The sequence below is a fragment of the Andrographis paniculata genome, unplaced genomic scaffold (genome assembly GCF_009805555.1).
Source record: "Andrographis paniculata isolate CXL003 unplaced genomic scaffold, ASM980555v1 Contig49END, whole genome shotgun sequence".
NCBI classification, from domain to species: domain Eukaryota; kingdom Viridiplantae; phylum Streptophyta; class Magnoliopsida; order Lamiales; family Acanthaceae; genus Andrographis; species Andrographis paniculata.
Genome location: NW_026137583.1, coordinates 1125091 through 1131090, shown reverse-complemented (window position 1 = coordinate 1131090; position 6000 = coordinate 1125091).

The following is a 6000-nucleotide window of genomic DNA, read 5'->3' as shown; positions in this document are numbered from 1 at the left end:
CAATCAATCCGAAGATCACTATGTCCCCTTTGTGATTTGGACAAACAAAATACTTACAATCGGTAGGCCTACCATGAAAATCAAACCCTATTTAACTTACAATGTACGTTCCTTTCTAATGTTGAATTGAGTGCTAACAATTAACATGATCCCACAAAATTATAAATTTTTACCTACTAGCTAAGAAGATCCCTCAAGAATAGAATCATATTCTGGTGCATCAATCCAAACAACTTTGTGGTGTTCCTCGAGGCAATACTTGAGGTCCGAGAAAAAGGTGTCTTCTCTCATCCATCCTGGCATGTTATCCATTTTTTTTTCTTAATTGGATGAGTTGACCCGTAGGGCTTACGAAAATTGTTAGCCCTCTTAAATATGTCACCATCAACCAATTAAATTTCACTTTGATCTAATTTATATATTGTTATAGGACAAACAACACAGGTTCGAACAAGAAAGATATCTCCTTTCCCAAATCCAGCGTCGATCAATCAACTCAGATGAATGAAGAAATTTGATAGCACTAATCCTGTCACTATCCTTCCTGATCTATAGTCTGAAAAGGTTTCCTTGCTGATGGTGGAGTTGGACAAGCCGAGATTGAGAGATACATCATAGTTTTTCGTCACAATTTAAATCCTTAAATCAAATTTAAAAAACCTACATCAGAGTACTCTTTGATTCGTCATCCGCAAAACCAACACCTATCTCGCCACCATGCATCCATCGCCCAACAATATATTCCCAATCCTCAGCCAAATCTTCTCACTATCTTTTTGTTCCATATTGTGCTGCCAATCTCATTTTGCCTTTTTCATATCTCCAACTGAAGCAACCAAAACAAATATACAAAATTAAGCAAACAAATCAACTTGAAATGAAAAAACTCAAAATAATTAGAATCTGAACCTCAAAATAGCCCTTATCCCGCAACCTAAGAAAGTATACAATAACCCTGTCTAAAAGTGGAAGATTTTTATAGTACTAAGAGGATGGTTCTAGAACGATTCTATTTATTTTTATTTATTTAATTATATTTTTGATTTATTCTAAGATCTTTTTACAATTTTTTAAATAGAGTTTTTTAGTGTGTACACTCTCTCACCGATTTTTATAGTAGCGGATGATTCTAGAAGGGTTTTGAACTATTTCTACTTAATTATATTTTAAATATAATTAAAATAGTTGATATTTTTAGTAATCATATTGATAATTGCAGAAATTTATCATAGATTTTAATTTGCGACAATTAAAAGTCAGGAAGAGCAATTTCATGATAAATTTATGTCATAATTTCTTGCTTTGACTGTACCGAGGGTAATATTTATAGAAAAAGTTACAAGTAACTTTCCGTTTGGGGAAAATCTCTCTTGGTCCGTATGTTACTCGACTGGCAAGGGGCCTTGGGCTTTCAGAGGAAGAGATTGATGATCCGATTTGTGTCATGCAGCCTTGTGGTTTTCGAACGTTGCAGATGATGGGTATGGTTAGGAAGGTGACGAGGGGAGGAGTAGATAGATATGTATTGGTTGATAGGGTTGATGCACCAGGAGATGGGGTTGATCAGCTTCCAGGTGATCAGGGTCAGCCAGAGGGTGATCAGGGTGCGCCAGATGATGATTAGCCTCACCGCATGGTTCAGAATACCATGCCCATTGACAGGTCAGCCATTGATGACTTACGCATGGATATGCATCGCCGTATGGACGAGTTGCAAATGGAGGTGCATGTCCATTCCTGTTTCACCAAACGATGGTGCTCCTCATGCATCTACACCGGGACACGACGATGTCACAATTGATACATATGCTTTGTTTGCGGATCATCCAAACAGAAACGAGGACGAGTAGCTTTCTGTTATTTTGTATTTTGCGTGTAGTATGTAATGATTTTTTTGTTTTAAATATGTATATTAATCCTTACAGTAATCTAAAGACTGATGTTTAGGTTATTTTTACTAATTTTAATTCAAACTTCAAAATTGGTTAAACTTAAAAAAAAAAAAAATATTAACATTTAATCTCCCGACAGAAACATATACGCCCTTATGAAACTTAACACGGCCGTGTAAAATATGAGGGAGATAACAGAAATAACGACGCCAACACGGCCGTGTCACAACAACACACGGCCGTGGTAGAAACACAGCCTGAGTCCATGGCCGTGAACTCTAACACGGCCGTGTTTCATCGCGGGAATTGCCCGTTTAGATGAACACGGCCGTGTTCGTTTTATTCACACGGTCGTGTGTCGACACAGACAAAAAACATGGCCGTAATCAATTTACACGGCCGTGTTCAATGTCACACGGCCGTGTATGGTGACTGGCGGATGCTGACTTGTATGTTCACGAGCGTGTTTTATGGTACACGGCCGTGTTCATTCCAGGTCACCTGCCAGCTCGACTCCGTTAAGTCCATGTCAGCATTTTTCGTCAGTTTGTTGACGGTGGAACCAAAAAAGATAAGGTTTGATTATATTGAGACAAAAAATGATGACTTTTGGTTATATTGGGACTAAAATTGATAAAGGTTTTATATTGGGACAAAAAATGATGAGTTTTGGTTATATTAAGACCAAAATTGATGAATTTTGGTTATATTGGGATCAAAAATAATTTTTTCCCAATATATAAATAGATCAAGACGACACATGGTGGTTAATGTTTGCGTATAAAATTTCAAACATTCTTCAAAATATATTTATACATAACCTAAGAGTATATGCAATAGAGATCCCCACACAATACTTCCTCAGTATACTAAAATTGTATCAATATTTTATTTTATTTTTTGTTCATTAAATTTATATACAATCTATTTATAATAAATAATTTTATTAACTCGTAATTTTATTATTCTTAATTTAAGAAATAATAACTAATTTGTCACTTTTCTGTGGATAAACAAATTTTTTTGTTTCGTATTTGATCCATTTTATCATTTTAGGACTTTAAATGGACCATATTTGAAAATAGCCAAACAAGTAAAAATTTTTCGCTAAAATAATCTTCGGGTGTCGAACTCACCACGTTGGACAGCCGTTGACACAGCTGACATATCATTGTCACGTAGATGCCCAGCTGAGAAGGTCAGAGAAAGGAAGAGCGCCGATGAGTTTCGATCGGAATCGACATTATCAACAAAGAGCCACAACAAAAATACTCGGCATTCCGGGAGGCGAGCTTTGGGCATGCGACATTCGCTATAAAGAACAGGACACACGCGTACTACAGCTGGCATCGGAACCACGATGGGGTCGCGGTGGAAGCCGACTCCATGTGGTTCTTCAACAGGTACTGTCATTCTATCGACGATTCTACTGCTACCACTGCTCAATAATAATAATAGTAATTTGTTATAGGGTACTTGTATTTTCGACTGCAGTTGTTGTGCTGCTTTGTAAGGAAGCAGTACAAATTTCTGGATATTTTTTAAAGATATCCAAGGGAAATGCTTATTTCTGGAACTCTAGTTTAACTCGCCAGCATCCTAAAGATAATAAATGTAAAACTACTATTCAATATTGATGTTAGCTAGAGCATTGTATTGAAGGAAACAATAAACATTAACCCGCATGAAGGGAGAAGCATTTATTTCAGAGCATGAGACGACAAAACGGAGAAACTATCTAATCTATCTAATGCAACCAATTATTCATAATGGAATCGCTTGTACCATGAGGGTTCTTGAAAAAGAATTCGTTGTCCGAATTCAAATTGCTAATTATTACGAAATCTAACACATTCACTTAGAAAAACAAAAACATTCTATTGTTGCTCTAAAGATTCTATACTTTATCAGAATCATAGGAATGAGTACTATTGGTAGATCAAACCACAGACTCAAACATATAAAACACATTTAGCCGAGGCTTTTCTTCCTATGCATATCCACACAAAAGCACTTGCGAAGATCCATACATAACTTACTTACCAATTAAGCAAATTAACTTAGCCAGTGAATACAAAATTTAGGATGTCTCATTTGCGCCCATGAATCATTTTACCCATGAGAATATATATAAATATTGAGGTTAGAAACAATTCAAATCCATACTTGCAAGTGTTAATCAATCGGAAAATCAATGTGCCCTTTGCATAATTGGTGTGCTTTGGACAAACAAAATACTTACAATCGGTAGGTCGACCACGAAAAATCAAAACCTTATTGAACTTACAATGTACGCTCCTTTCCAATGTTGAATTAAGTACAAACAATGACTATGATCCCACAAAATTACAACTTGTTACCTACTAGCTAAGAAGATCCCTCAAGAACAAAATCATCTTCCGGTGCATCAATCCAAATAGCTTCGTGGGGTTCCTCGAGGCAATACTTGAGGTCCGTCCGAGAAAAAGGCTCATCCAAATCCAGCGTCGATCAGTCCACTCAAATGAATGAAGAAATTTGATAGCTGGCTCGGGTGATGCACATTTCTCAGGTCCGCGCCGCTGAGCATAGCCGATGAGATGGCAATTTCGAGACCTGCAGAAAGCGTAGAAATCGAGCATAAAAATCTAAACCAGCACTTTGAACAGAATCAAAGTGAACTTTTAGCAAGGTGAGATACCAGTAGTTTTTCTGGTTGGACATAAGTCTCGACTCGATCCGAGACCGGGCAGTCGTTAACGCGAATCCCTGTTTATCGTGCGCCGGCTCGACAAAGTTTGCTTCGATGACAACTGAAAGACGAACAATGTTAACATGACCGACGATAAAATGTGTTCGACCCAACGATAGGGATGGACAGCGTACCGACGGCTCCTCTGCCGTCGTTTAATCTAGCTGGACGGCGTACCAACGATAAAATGTGTTCAACTGTGTCGAAATCCAATTCAGGCGATCCCTCGTCGTCTTCCAAGATATTGTAGATTATGATCCGCATTCCTTGTTCATCCAAGAAATCGAACTGCAGAGGAGAAAACTACAAATTTTTGTTCGTCATCTAGGAATAGTATCTGTTCTTAGTCATCAATTCAAAAGCTACCTGACGAAGGAGATCTTTGTCGAACGGCCACCACTGCTGGATGATTTCGAGATTTTCTAGCCAAGAGTGAGCTGAAGATTTTTCGGGTTCGATCCAAGTCATTCCCCTTCACTCATAATTTATGGTAGAGTTTGATAAGAACAAGATCCAATGAGTATTGCACGATTAATTGATGCATCATAGTGTTTCGTCAAGGTAAAGATACTTGCTTCAAATATTTAATCAATTTTACAAAACCTACCTCAGAAATGTATTTGATTCATCATCCGCAAAACCAACACCTATCTCACCACCGTTCCGTCCATGGCCCAACAATCGATTCTCAATCTTGAGCCAGATCTTCTCAATATTCTTATGTTCTAAATTGTGGTGCCAAAATATCATTTTGCCTCTCATATCTGTTGGTTTAATTAATTAATTAATATATTTGAATTTTGATTATTTTTGAATTATCTTATATAATTAAACTAACCTAAAATTGTGGCCCACTTTTTTTTTTCTCCCATTAACTCTATCACATTCAAAATATACGTGAGAAGTGGTAGAAAAATCGTGATGGACGGTTTCTCTTTTTTATTATAAATGCTGTCACATACGGGTTACTAAACCTACTCTCAGAAAATCAGAATACACCATCGCTATTTGAGAGACAGGGTTTGGCAACATCGTTCTAGGGTTCCACGATCCGGCACTGTCTTCGGAGGTTTCCAAAGTTTGGCAACATCCTCCCAAGGGTTTCAAAGTCTGACAACACCATCTTCCCAAGGTTCCAATCTACTGTTCTTGAGGAAGATCTCAAGAACAAATCTAATTTTTAGCAATGGCTGGAGGTTTGTTTAAATTTTGCTTCCGCTAACATATTTGATTATATGTTTATTTTCTAACATTTGGTATCAGAGCGTTTTTGCCTCTGCCTTGCTTGCTTTGAATTTTCTTCTCATCAAATTCTTGATCAAGATTCGCTTTAAATTCTTATTTGAAAAATATTTTGGTTTTTATCTTCAAATTGCT